At 43.2% G+C, this 13,707-nt stretch overlaps 2 long non-coding RNA genes across 2 annotated transcripts in view; one reads left to right on the plus strand and one right to left on the minus strand.

Annotated features, from left to right (window-relative positions):
- The first annotated feature begins 65 nt into the window (after positions 1-65).
- On the plus strand, positions 66-1,740 carry LOC114014822 (uncharacterized). Its single transcript, XR_003558474.2, has 2 exons — positions 66-561; positions 936-1,740. It is a non-coding gene; the product is annotated as an uncharacterized LOC114014822 (long non-coding RNA).
- LOC129736607 (uncharacterized) overlaps positions 1,354-13,707 on the minus strand; it is a 28,163-nt gene continuing 15,809 nt past the window's right edge. Inside the window, exons 3-4 of the long non-coding RNA XR_008733456.1 lie at positions 13,274-13,369; positions 1,354-4,340 (exon numbers count right to left, since the gene is read on the minus strand). This is a non-coding gene — a long non-coding RNA (uncharacterized LOC129736607). The remainder of the gene's footprint in view (positions 4,341-13,273; positions 13,370-13,707) is intronic.

Below are 13,707 nucleotides of genomic sequence, written 5' to 3' on the forward strand. Positions count from 1 at the left end.
AGGGCCGTGCCGGGGCCGCCCCCCCTCCGCCCCGCCCGGGGTCGGGGCCGGGGTCGGGGCCGGGGTCGGGGCCGGGGTCGGGGCCGGGGTCGGGGCCGGGGCCGGGGCCGCCCCTCTTCCGCCCCGCTCCGAGCCGCCGGGGAGGCGGCCCGGCCTGCGGGCCCTGTCGAGCCGGGGGCCTGTGGCGGTGTTATCTGCCGGGCCTTGCGTGCCACCGCGGGGCCGAACGTTACCCCCCGGAGCCCTGCGAGCCGGGGCCGGCCCGGGGGCCCGTCGGGACGCCCGGCACCGGCGGGGCCCCGTGGGGCGGCAGCGCGCGGCCCCTCCCGGGGGGGGCGGGGCGGGGCGCGTGCCCGGGCGCTGCCGGCGGCACTGCGGGACCGAGCGCGGCTGGCGGGGGGAACTGCGGTTCGCAAAAAGTGTGGCTTTGCACGGGCCCCGCACGAAGGCTCCTCGGGTTTGTTTCTGGAGCCGGTATAACAAAGGAACGTCCTCGGCGGGACGCTGGTTTGGGATAAAGATCATCAGCAAAACACGCAGCGTCACCCACTCTGGGCATAGGTGCGTGTCAGCGTCCTTCCGTACTCTGTACTGGGGGAGGTGCTAGTACGGAAAGGACAAAACAAAGGGCCCGATCACAATTTCTAGCCGTGTCTGGCTTTTGGCATCCTAACAACCGTGTGGCCAGTCCTTCCCATAATAAAACCAGGCCTGAATTCCATTCACCTGGAGACAAGCAGGAAACAGCCCGGAGAAATTCCGTTTGCAGCTTTCCTCCTGGTTTGCTCTGTCCCGTACACTCGCTCCAGAGCAAGCTGGAATTCTGCACATGCCAAGTGGCATGCAAGGGGGATATTTCACTGAACCACCCGTAACTGTTTTTAACATTTAGTCTCAGACTTCAGAAATAAATACGACTTCTGTTTCTCTTTTAGTTGCCGGCCAGTCAGCCACAGGAGGCTCTTTATGGAAATCACAGCGCTCTACTCGTGCCGATTCTGAGCGAGCACGCAGCAGCCTGGCCTTGTGTCACAGCCCCTCCCGACCAGAGATTACCGTGATGAATCCTGGATGATCCCTATTCAGTGCTGTGAGAAGTTGGCTAACTCCATTCCCACTATTGGGGGCTAAAAATCCCATTCCTAAAAAAAGCTTGTTCAGTATTGTGAATATATTCTCCATATCAAAGAATGCTTTTTGTTTATTTGTGAATAAGTTTTCTATATATTACACCCTTTCAAGTTGGAGCTGCTCATTGTTATCACCTGAAATATATTCTTTCTATGTGTTATAATTTATATACTAAAGCACATATTAATGGCATGTATGACTGATTAGAATAATGACTACTAATTGGGTAAATTTTCATACAAGTAATGACTTGTACAGAGATTTGGAAACCTTTCGAAGTTCATCAGTATGTTGCCAGGAAGCACACAAACAAGAGAAATGCAACACATTACTTGCAGAGACGTTAATCAATATCCATCTGCACTACTGATCGGTAAAAATAACTGTTAAGATACCCTTCTGAAAAACTCTGAGATGAAGGATCAGTGGAACCAAAGAGTAAGAAAATCAGGCAAAAAATATGTTGTTTGGCTGCTTTTGGAATCTCTGTTTTCTCTCCCCTAGTGCTTGGGTAACTGTCCTTCAGCAGCAGCTCCTCTGGCCTCTGCAGCTCTGTCTGGGCACAGCTCCACCCTCAGCTGCCAAATTAAAAAAAAAAAAAAAAAAAAAGGTAGCTGATTTTCGCTCTGGAAAATGGATTGTGTTCGTCCTGCCAGCATTAAAGAACAGTTAACACTGCATTGATGGAATAATTATTATAGCTTATAGCACAGCGTCTTTGAGAGAAGCCCGAGTTGCCAAGCTTTTGCTCTGTGTAAACAGTTCATTTCACTTAGCCTGGCTTTTGGCTGGAACCCCCTGCAGATGCCAGATAAGCCCCTTTGGCCAGTTTGATTTCTTACAACTTCTGGGGCAGAAGCACAGCCCAGAGAACACTGAACTCCCTTTCTTGCATAACGAGATACCCAGCACCAGCTTCCCGAGGTACTCGGGGAACAAGCAGCCTGCTCTGGAGCTTCAGGGCAAGGCGCTCGCTATTCAGGAGCTTTTCCCTACATCTTGTCAACCTCTGCCCGAAGCTGAGCTAGGCCAGGTGCCACATAACTGCAGAGCGAGCTGTGAGGAGTGGGTGGGATTTCCCCGCTCAGCTCTGCAGTACAGGCCGAGGCAGGGGGAGAATCCCCGGGTATGGCACACAGAGCGCGTGTGGCAGAACTGAGGCTGCCAAGCAAGGCAAGGTGGCTGTGGGGTACAGGAGGAGCAGCAGGCACCCTGGAGCCAGCAGAGTAGCTTGCCAGCGCTGCCAAGTCCTGAATCTGAAATCCCATGAGGGATATAGCTATCCAGGTGTTTTCCAACAGTGTTTCAAGGGGAACAATCTGAGCATCTCTTTTGTACCATGTTTAAAGGATGAGGCAAACGAGGAAGGGGCTGCCCTTGTGGAAATGTCACTGAACTGCGGCCATGCTTCTCAAAGGCAGGAGAGAAGTAACCACAGAAAAACCCTGACTTTGCACAGCACCCTGACAATGTATCACCGTTGACTCAGCTGAAGGAGCAGTGGCAGACAGAACAGGTCCATGGACTATCTCTTCTTTCTCCTGAGTGCCACAGGTTGACTATAAATCAAAATGATTTGCTTCAAGATGGGGGAAAATGATCATCAGGATCCATCAGAGTGTAGGCTCAGATGTTTTCAGTGTGTCACTGAAAAGCTGTTTGAGAGTCCCCACCTCCCCTCTGGGACTGCTCTGAACAGAGTGGCCAGAACCACGCAACTTGCAAAGCGCCACAGTCCTAAAAACTTCATGATCTAGTGGAATTAAAGGAGGCTGAAAAAGGAGGAACAGCCAACTGCTGCCTGCAGTTGCTGCTGTGATTAACATCATTTTCAAGCAAACAATACAATGTAAATGATTTCAAAATACCAGATAATCTAACAATTAGATCCTTCCTAGTGACTCTTCCAGAAAGTGAATTTCCAAGCAAGAATTAGAAACCCAACAGTATTTCATGACAATCTCTAGATACTGGATTGGAAGAAAGTTGTATTTACTTGACCACAGATCAAGAGTGTTATGACATGGGCTCAGCACGGCTGCAGCTGCACAGGTTCTTTACACCACGTATGAACGAAACGACATTTGCTCGTTAACTGTGTTATTTCTTTAGACGTAACACCACAGCAGCAAACTGCTTTAACTTGTAGATAGGAAGGAAAATTAGTAAAATTATTACAATGGCACTCATTAATATTTTCTGACAAGTTTTGAATTTTATGTTATGGGTGGTTTTTTTTAAGGGCTTGGTTCAGTTTTGAGAGAGCCAATCTGTGTGTGTAGTGGTTAAATAACCTGTCATTTCTTCTCAAAGCATGGCAGTCCATGACCATGCCTGCCCTCTGAAATAAAAGCAAACAAACAAACCCAACAACGACATGACTGTAAAGCTCCAAAATCACTCATGGCTGCAAGTCAGCTGCAACACAGGACATCTTTGGACTATGTCATACAGTTAAAATTGTATTCCACAGAGTGACTGCTGTGTTGGGTACAGTGTTTTCTGTTTTAGCAAAGTAGAGACAGTCTTACTTGTCAGTCAGAGGACTAGGAAACAGTTTGTAACCTTTTGGAGGACTTTTAAGCCCACAGGTCATCTGCTGATGCAGTTGATGTTACTATTACCGATTGCTCGCAAAGAGCAATATAACTACAACAAAAGAGAAATCCCGAAAGAAATTTAAAGACGTTTAAATTTCAACTCAGTCACAAACAAGATCATTCCCAAGTCAAAACAGCATGTCATTTCTGTAATTGTCAGTAAAATTGGCGTTTTGATAAATCATATATTTTATGATACTTTTCTGCGTGATGAAAGAGCTTTACCTAATGTATCTGTTATGTATTTTTTGGTTGTCATTTGTCTGTAAGCTGCAAGGAATGCTATTTGTTGCACTTCGTAAGGTATTTCTTTGTCTCAGCTTTCACGCTGAAGAGTGTCATCACTGGAAGGAAATCCAAGGAAGAAAATCCAGGGAAGAAAAGAGAAACCAGTATGGGATGCTGGCAGATAGCTGTTTTGTCTTCTGGTGGGTGCTTAGTAAGGTGTGAGCAAGGCTTTGCACTTGCTGCCACGTGCAGCCAGCCCGCCACAGGAATAAGGGCACTGCAAGCATAAGAGAAGAGACAAGCAGTGAATGGTTCGATGTTTTCTCCCTCTCTATCAGTGCCCATGTGCCAGTTTGTCAGATTCAGTGTTTCAGTTAATACCTGAAATACAGATAGCAGTGGTAAGTTAGAAGTGTCAGCAATGACTTGCATTTTCAACGCAGTATATAAGTTTAGCACTAATTGTTAGCATAAGTAATTAGATATTACTTGTGGTTCTCCAGGTAATAGATGAATTTGCTGTGTGATAGTATAAAAGGCACATTTATTAAGGAAGCTGGTGTAAGCTGATGAGATCTGCCAAAGAGCTAACAGAAATCTGAAGCTAAGTCACAGACTACTTGGCCTTTACTACGTTAGAAATTTCATAGGCATCGTAAAAAGACATTTCCTAGGCAGCCTTTCAATATAGCATACTATTTTCCACATGCTGAAACAACATGAGAGATGACCAGTTAACTGTTATCAATAAGGATTTTTTAAAAAGTTATCTACAACTTTAGGTTGTACAGGGGGATTTTATCAGCATGTATCAATACCCGAAGGGAGGATGCAAAGGGGAAGGAGCCAGGCTCTTTTCAGCAGTGCCCAGTGGCAGGATAAGAGGAAACAGGCACAAATTGAAACACAGAAGGTTCCAGGTGAACATTAGGAAATACATTTTCACTGTGAGGGTGACTGAGCACTGGTACATGTTGCTGAGGGAGGTTGTGGAGTCTCTGTCCTTGCACATACACAAAAGTTCACTGGACATGGTTCTGCGCAAGCGGCTCTTGGTGTCCCCTTTTGAGCAGGGGACATTGGACCAAATGATCTCCCGACATCTCCTCCAGCCTCAACAATTTTTTGATTCTGTGATAGGTGAGATGCTGTATGTCCTGGCAAGGCACGTGATTTTTTCATTGCTGATTTCTGCATTACTGTGATACAGCCATACAGAAAATTTGTGAAATGCTAACAGGGAGTGTCACAATCAGTGATATTTTCCTGTTATATATGCAGATATTACATTTAAGCTGTTCTATCCAGTTCCCTTATTTTCACTATGCTTTTAGTGCATAACCATTCTCCATGTATTGCCAATTGGGACATAGCAATTGATATTTGTGGTACCTACAGAAAAGAAAAGGATTATAGGATATTATGCTAACAAGTTAAAGTTAGCTGTAGGTTCTCAGAGCTTAAAGTGCGTACATGTCTAAGCTCTACTATTTTGTGCTGTCTTAAAATTTCAAGGTATTTTATTAGTTTCCACTTTCATCATGAGCTTGTAATACCAGTGGGAGGCAAGAGAGAAGAAAGCTTTGATCCTGTAGCACCGATTGACTGGCAAACCGTGGTGCACATTGCACATTTAAAAAGGCACATACAGCTCTCAGAAGAGGATGTTGTCCTAAATATAGCACTGTTCTTGTAACCCAACGAGAGGGGAGAGGGAATCAGGGGAAGAGTAGGAAGGACGTAGTGGATATTGTATTCTTGGGTTGAGTTTTAGTATTTGTTCTCCACTTTGTCTGGTCCTCTGATCATCTACCAGCTAACCCAAGGATGTATCAGGTTATTTTACATTTCCTCTTGGAAAATTTTTCTCCATTGTTTATTGTAAGCCTCTTGTTCACAACTGAAATTCTTTTCTAGTTTCCACTGTTCAGCTTAAACTCCCAACCTCTGGCAGGCAGGCAGATCTCAGATCCTGTGGCAGCTGAACTACGAAAACGTGCTTTTTCTGTCTTGTTCTAGACAGCACCCAGCTTCTAGGTTCAAGGACAAATTAACTTACGTTTGTTTAACAGATAGGACAAAGTTAGAGCTAATGCCAGTTCTTTTCAAGTATATTTTGGACTGCTGCCCTTCTCTTAGATGTTGCTTCACTTTTAAAGCCCCAAAATGCAAGTTTAAGTGAAAAATAAAATTAGTTTGACTAATAAGGACATGACCTTGAACTCACCCTTATGCAAATGATTCAAATTATGCTGTGACAAAAATGTATTTAATGTTTTGGTTTCACAGAATTACAGATCCATATGCACAGATTATTTTGGCCCAATTCCTTCATAAAAAAAGTGAGTGGGGTAGACTATTTTTATGTATGTTCTTCAGTTCTGTTGTAAGTGTAATTAAACTTTCTTCCCTTGTTAGGTAAATTTCTGGATGCCTAGGTAGATTTACTAAGCCTACAACTTGATTTGGACAGCACAGTGCCGTCTGTTAGAAAAATGGGGTTGAGAGTGATTCTGGCAGTTCTCTCACACTAAGTTATGGAAAGGTTTCCTTAAACAGAGAGTTATCCAGAGTAGAAGTAAAAAATCTATAGTGGTTGCAGCATAAATATACTGCATAGATATTTGCCTTAACAACAGTAAGTTATGAGGATTATAGACAAGTTTCCCAAAAATGTTAAGCTTCTAAATCCAACTTCAGACTTCTAAGTAAGCTGTTTCTCAAAAGTGCTGAACCTGCAGCAGTTCCCATCGAATGCTCAGGCTTGTCAATGCGTGACTAGAGGCAGGATGGCAGTATCAAAGGGGAAATGCAGTTGCTTTAAAAAAACTGGCACAGTATGCTTTTATAATATACAGCTACACGCCACAGTTTACACCACCAAAGTTGAAAGATCTGTTTTACAGCCAGCAAAACTGAGCTCAAATGCAAAAGATGTGTCTCATGTCCCACTGATGGAGGCAACAGTATCTAAAATATGGGAAGTTAACAGCTTCACATTTGTGCTAGAAAGCTGCTCTAAGAAGATAACACTAAATGCCCTACCTAAATAAATAAAAAACCCCCCTGCAATTAATGATCTGATTTTAAAGAGGTAGGCTTTTACTAATACAGATCATATACCCTTGGTGGAGGAGATAAAGCATATCCTAATGAAACCATACAAGGGCTAAATGAAAGGCTATACTGAGAAATTTGTATAGCAGGTCTTAAAATAGCCTCAAACAACGTGGAGACTGAACTACAGTCTACTTCGTAAACAGCTGCATTTTTAAATTTCAAAAAGTTTTAGCTAAAATGTAACAGAATAGTTACAAAAATTAACTAGGCTCTTGAAAAGCAGTAGTCATGTCATGATTTACTAGGAAAAGGATGCCCTCTCTTGGTAATAGCAGAAATAATGACACTATGATCTATTGCTGTAATACTTGAGGTAGAATTGCATTCCCAGTGTCCTGCCTTGTAAAAAATCCCCACATTTCTCCCAGACAACAATTGTTTGATAATTTAGTGCTAGTCTTCCTGTAATTTGGGGCGGGAGTTTCCACTGCCTGTCTTCAGAATTGTGTGATAGAAAACAAATGTTGGTGAATAAAAAATATCTGCACTGGTCCTCAAGCTGATCCAATATTCCTGTTTCCATGATGTTTCATTATCAAGAAATGAAAAGAAATACTGAGAACATAACAGGAGCAACACGCATTTGGAAAACTACCATCTTTGCCATATATCATTTTGCATAAAACTTTAAGTTGAAGTTGTATTCAACTAAATTTTGCTTTCTGAAGTCCTGTTGTTAATATATATAAAACTTAAATAAATTATCATAGTAATATGCTTTAGTAAAGGCTTTGAAACTTCACAATGGGCCTAGGGCATTTGTTTTGCTTTCTACCCTCTTATGACCAAATTGTGAAAAGGAATTAATGTTGCCACCTCTGAGAACAATTTGCTTCTGTAACCATTCCTGTATTAATTAATTTCCTGGTGTCATGTGCTTGCTCGGTAAATGCAAACATCTCACTAAGTATTTGGCTCGATGCCTTCACTGCTTGAAAAATTGTTTGGAGATTGGCTTTTTGATTAGCATAATTACAGTCATTTTTATTCTTGGTTTACTTGCCAAATACTCAGACTCAAAGCTACTTCCTGCTTGTTCATACTTTGTAGGTGATAGGCTAGTCCTAGGATGCCTGTTTTTCACAGCAAGATTGCTATGATATGTGATCAAAAGAAGTAGCATGATAATGTCTTGCAATTCTACCCTATGTCATAGAATGGGAATGCACTGAAAAGGTTTTAACATGTTTGACTGAAACTCTAGTTTCTTTCTTATATAACAGCTTCATAACATCACAAACAGTAATTAACTCCTTGCAAATATGCTATAAGTGATTCATAATATTTGGCCCCTCCAGCACAACTATCTGATACCAGTAGCAGACATGTCTGCCTTGTCTAGGGATGTATGACCACCATATAATTATATCTATATTAGGAACTGATAGCTCATAGTGTAGCACTTTGGATCATATGGTAGCCAAACCTTAAAAAAATAGTCTAGCAAAAAAAAAAAAAGGTTACAAAAGCTTTACTCTTGAGGAAGGAAAGCACTCCATACCTAAAAAATGTACTTGCAGACAGAGAAGGGTAACAGGAAAACAAGAAGCTTGAGTCAAATTTTTGGGAAGCTTGAAGTTTGCTTGAAACTTTTTAGGAAAACATGACAAGGTACAACACCAGCACCGCAGAAACTCTTCAGTACAAGCTCTGCAAAGGGAGCAATATTATCGATTCTGAAGGATTATCTTTCCATTCCTAGTTGTGTCAAAATCAGATTTATCCTTAGAATATCTGTCTGCGTCTGAAGCAGCATTAACTTTTCATGTAGCAGAGGTATCACTCTGAAAAAAAGCAAGAAGTTTTATTGAAAGTGAGAAGGCTGTTAGTAGGAAAGAGACAGGATCACAGTATGAAGTACCATAAAAACAAGTTAAGTAATATATAGTTTACACTTATGGACACAAATTTAAAGCTTCCATATGTCCACAAAAAAGCCCCAGATAACCCTACTTGAGGAAGCATTTTTTTGCCACTTCTGTAGTCAGCGAAGAGGCCAGGATGGCTTAGTGTCTTTACCACATGTCCACTCTGCCAACACGGAAAAGCCCAAATCCAGTGACGTGTAGACAGGCTACAACTGCCATTCAAACCCTCTTTGGTGAATGAACTGTAGGTATTGCGCACCAATGACAAAGAGAGAGAACAAAGTCTCTGTAGGTGCCAGCTGATGAAAGGAATATATTGAATGATAAACTTTTCACACTACATTCTGAAACCTGGTCTTTATTACAGCAGTCTTATCATTTTTTTACTGTACCTACTGCTGGTGTATTGTAATACAATATTATTGTAGAGGAAACTACAATTTCCTCTATAAATGTAAATATGTGCTGGAACAAAGTCTTTCTGACAAGAGCACCATTAAAGAATTCTCAAGCAATTCAGTGTCAATAAGATGAGACAATGCTTTTATATTTAAAGACTTGCTTTAAAGCAATAATCTGGCTTATAAATTAAAAGAGTAATAAATATGAGGTAAACTGGGAGAGTAAACCCCATACACACATTGAGTCATCATCAGTGTGGGCAAGCGTGGACAATTGTTCACATCTTTCTTTTCAGGAAGCAGCAGTATGTGAGTTCAGTCACATACCAGATAAAATGTCAGCGAGATGACTTACTGAATACATTATTCTAAAGTCTTAGTTGAAATGATTAAACACAGCATTCATCTCGTGCTCTAAAAACGAAGCAGATAAATACATGCTCAGACACAAGTTACTCAGTTCCCCAATCTACAGACTTTTAATCATGCAGTAGCTGCCATTTTCTTAGCACACTAAAATGTGTGGCACATAAATTTTGGGTGTCTTCCTTTTAAACACATATCCTTTTATTTTCTCCCTTTCCCTCTATAGTGTGAGGGACTTCTACTACGGTTAGTATACACTGCAGCAAATTTAAACAGTGCTAAGTTTTATACATAGCAAACTAAGAGTAAAAACCTTGGCTATTTCGGTATCTTTTAAAACCAGGTTTGCAATTTTTTAAACAAGAGATATCTCTGTCTTCAAAGTATTTTCGCAGCTTTTTTGTTAAATATTGCAGTTTTATGAGTCATGGGTTTTTTTCTGATTTAAGTATTCAAAAAAAAAAAAGGAGTCAGCTTTGGTATCTTAACAAGAAATTTGAGAAATATTTGTGGCAAAAGTGGGAAATAAAACCTGCAGGGAAGTAAAATACTTGTCTTCTAGAAGATGAGTATTCTCTGTCTGGGTAAGGGGGTGCTCCCAAGCCCAGGAGTGCTCGTGGGTCCTCCCACCTCTGTCTCCCACCACTACCTGGTGCCAGATGCCCTCTGCAAGCTGCTCAGGAAGCCAGCAGGACACATGGCCACCAAAACTGAAAGTTTCCACCCATCCCATGAAATGATCTAGTGCTCTGATGGGCTGAGAAAGTGCCAGAAGAACTCTAGAGGAAGGTGTCTTTTTAAAAAAAAACACAACAGCTTTTAGATGGACTTCACTGCTTGCCAAGCAGGAGAGGAGGAGACCTGAAATTTCTTCATGTCCCTGCTCCTGGTGCTGCCACCTTGCACCCTGGGATCTTGTGCACAAAGTCCCAGTCCTCTTCTGCCGTGCTCTTTTCCAGTGCAAGAGCTAGGACATGTTAAATAAAAGCAGACAATGAAGGTTCTTCATGCGAGATGTCAATTTGTGGAATGCCCTGCTATGGATGCTGGAGATCTGCATGGTTCACAGGGCAATCAGAAGCTTAAGGAACAGAAATTCTACAACGGCTGTTGAGTATGTAGGCACCACTTCTAACAACGTGCAAGGGTGCAGATTGTTTGAGGCCCTGCAGATGGTCAGTTGGAGTAGCCTTGTCCCATAGTCTGTTCGGTCTGGCTAAACACTGCTGGGCCTCAGCTGTCAGTCATCTTGTAGATGTATTGAAGGGAAAATCTTATTTTTTTCATATAGAAGCAGTCTCCCTCCTCAAAAAAGTAACACAGTTACGTGCTGGATAGCAGCAGCTGTTCTAACTACAGCGTGACTTTCCCATTGCTTCTCTTGCCAACCATTTTTTCCTGCCTCAGAGATCTGCATCCTCTGATTTATTTCGCTGCGTGTAATCTCTTAAAGTCAATACATTTAAAAAATAGATACTCTGTAAAATACAGCACTTCAAAGCAGACCTTGATTCTGAGGTAAAGCTCTGCCTCATATTGCTCATTTTCATCCAGGAATCTAAATACTAGCAGAACTGATGTACATATTTCTGTTTATTGTGTCTTGGGATGCTTCTCACTGAGATCTTTCTCTTTTCCTCAGCCTGAAGCAGAGGTTTACACCTGAGCATTCTTCAGGGCAGAGTTTTAGCAAAGTCACCTTGTAATTACTAATATTATTACTTCCTCACTTCTCTCCATTTTTAATGTTATTTTATTTTAAAAAGCAAACTGCACCCTGCCTCTCCCCTTTCCCAAGAAAGACATTTTGGTGCAGTGGTAATATGAAGAAGCTACCTTGTTACCAGCAATAAACGTAACACACCATCAGGTTATAGACAGGGCAACACAGTACTGAAGAGGTAAAAAATTAATCGAGTAACCCACTGTTGAATACAAAGGTGTAGTGATTTTTCATAAGGTGCTGTACGATAGGACAGATAAGTAGCATAAAGCAGGAGAGCAACATTTTGTAATAACCTAGACAGATAAAGTCATCACTATGTACAAGTTTCATCTACAGTACTCCAGGTTGTAATTAGAGTTTTGACTTCGAGGACTTCTGACCAATTCTAGTACAATATTGCAGTTTATCATATTTTTCATTTCATAAAACTTGTATCATCATAGCTATTATTAAAGCCTTCCATAGCCAGTCTTAATATCTGTAGCATCACTGAAGAAATACAAATAGGACAAGCAGCATTTTTCTGTGTGTCAAGCCACTCTCCATCATCTTTGAAAGGTCATGGAGAACAGGAGAGGTGCCTGAGGACTGGAGGAAAGCCAGTGTCACTACAGTCCTCAAAAAGGGCAGGAAAGAGGACCCAGGAAACTACAGGCTGGTCACAGAAAAGTGATAGAACAGCTCATCCTGGAGGTTGTCTCAAGGCATGTGGAAGAAAAGGATGTCAGGAGTACTTAACATGGACTCACCAAGGGGAAATCATGCCCAACCAACCCAATAGCCTTCTGTGATGGAATGACTGGCTGGGTAGATGAGGGGAGAGCGGTAGATGTAGTCTGCCTTAACATCAGCAAGGCTTTTGACACTGTCTCCCTTAACATCCTCACAGGCAAGCTCAGGCAGTGTGAGGTAGATGAGTGGCCAGGGAGGTGGATTGAGAACGGGCTGAATGGCAGAGCTCAGATGGTTGTGATAAGTGGCACAGAGTCCAGCTGGAGGCCTGTAGCTGGCACTGCTCCCCAGGGGTCAGCACTGGGTCCAGTCCTGTTCAGCTTATTCATCCATGACCTGGATGAGGGGACAGAGTGTGTCTTCAGCAAGTTTGCTGATCATAAAAAACTGAGAGCAGTGGCTGATACCCCACAAGTCTGCGCTGGCATTCAGCGAGACCTGGGCAGGGTAGAGAGTTGGGTGGAGAGGAACCTGATGAAGTTCAACAGAGGCAAGTGTAGGGTCCTGCACCTGGGGAGGAATAACCCCATGCAGCAGTATGGGCTAGGGGCTGACCTGCTGGAAGGCAGCTCTGCAGAGAGGGACCTGGGAGTTCTGGGGGACAACAAGTTGCCCATGAGCCAGCAGTGTGCCCTGCTGGCCAGGAAGGCCAATGGGGTCCCAGGGTGCATTAGGAGGAGCATGGCCAGCAGGCTGAGGGTGGTGGTCCTGCCCCTCTGCTCTGCCCTGGTGAGGCCACACCTGGAGTGCAGTGTCCAGTGCTGGGCTCCCCAGTTCAGGAGAGACAGGGAATGGCTGGAGACGGTCCAGCAGAGGGTTATGAAGATAATGAGGGGACTGGAGCATCTCCCTGGTGAGGAAAGGCTGAGAGAGCTGGGCTTGTTTAGCCTGGAGAAGGGAAGACTGAGAGGGGATCTTACCAATGATACAGATATCTTAAGGGTGAGTGTCAAGAGGATAGTGCCAAGCGACAGGACAAGGGGCAATGGGTACAAACTGCAACACAAGAAGTTCCATCTGAGTATGAGGGTGACAGAGCACCAGAACAGATTGCCCAAAGAAGTTGTGGAGTCTCCTTCTCTGGAGACATTCAAAACCCACCTGGACGTGACTCTGTGCAACCTGCTCCAGGTGAACCTGTTTTAGCAGGGGGTTGGACTGGATGATCTCCAGAGGTCTCTTCCAACCTCGACCATTCTGTGATTATGCAAACCAATCTTTAGGAAAAAATGGCACAAGATACCAAAAACTTTTTAAAAGGTACCCCTGCCCCTGCCTGCCCCCTCCCCCCGCCCCCCCCCCCCAATGTAAGAAAATGTTCACCTAATTATGAGCTTTTGGTTATGGAAGTGCCACTCTATCACTGAATGGCTTAAGAGAGTTCCTTAAATCACTACCCATCATGAAAATACAGCATTTTTTAAAATCTTACAGCTGTAGACAATAGGCTAGCAACCACTGACAATTAAAACAATTTTAAACCAATGCAGTTACTCAGATTTACTTTCTGTGCCACTGAAAAAACTTGGTGCGTT

The sequence above is a fragment of the Falco cherrug genome, chromosome 1 (genome assembly GCF_023634085.1).
Source record: "Falco cherrug isolate bFalChe1 chromosome 1, bFalChe1.pri, whole genome shotgun sequence".
In the NCBI taxonomy this organism is placed as follows: Eukaryota; Metazoa; Chordata; class Aves; order Falconiformes; family Falconidae; genus Falco; species Falco cherrug.